The sequence below is a fragment of the Centruroides sculpturatus genome, unplaced genomic scaffold (assembly GCF_000671375.1).
Source record: "Centruroides sculpturatus isolate CEXI.00-Female unplaced genomic scaffold, Cexi_2.0 scaffold870, whole genome shotgun sequence".
In the NCBI taxonomy this organism is placed as follows: Eukaryota; Metazoa; Arthropoda; class Arachnida; order Scorpiones; family Buthidae; genus Centruroides; species Centruroides sculpturatus.
In genome coordinates, this window is record NW_019385310.1 from 6,904 (window position 1) to 7,578 (window position 675).

Below are 675 nucleotides of genomic sequence, written 5' to 3' on the forward strand. Positions count from 1 at the left end.
ATACCTATTATATAATTCTGTCCTCGAAAGGTTGTCAATATAGTATTTAGCTCCTCTAAAGAAACTTCAATATCACTGCTAGGCGGGAATCCCTCCAGACAGCAACAAATAATGCTACTGTAATTATGATTACTTTGTATAATGTTGTTATTGAAATAAGACATGAATCATTTCAAAATTGACCTTGCCACCCTTGCCTCGACCACCCTCTCTGCCAGGATGATCCCGACCTGAATGAAAGGAGGACTACTGGCAAACTCTTAGGACCGCCGATCTGGGTGCATTTCACCAATGTCCTATACAATGAGATATAGAACCATCGGTCTATGAGGTACATTATATGTAGAATTGTAAACTCTCTCTCCCTCGGTTCTTTAGTTAAGTACAGTAGACCCCCCCTATAACGCTTAGATACGTTCCACGCTAACCGAAAATTACGTTGTAGGAGTGAGCCAATCGCAGCCCGATAGGTGGGAACTTTACGGACTAAGGCTGTTCGAAAGGTTTTCTTCTATAAAATTAACCGATTCTAGACTAATTCCACTCAACATTTCCAAAACACGTATAATTTTTTGGGAATAATCTGTATAAACTATGCTATAAACAAAAAATTGTAGGATTACTTACACCGTTCGACTACGCCGTTGCTTAAAGCTGGTTTTCATCGCGGAACAG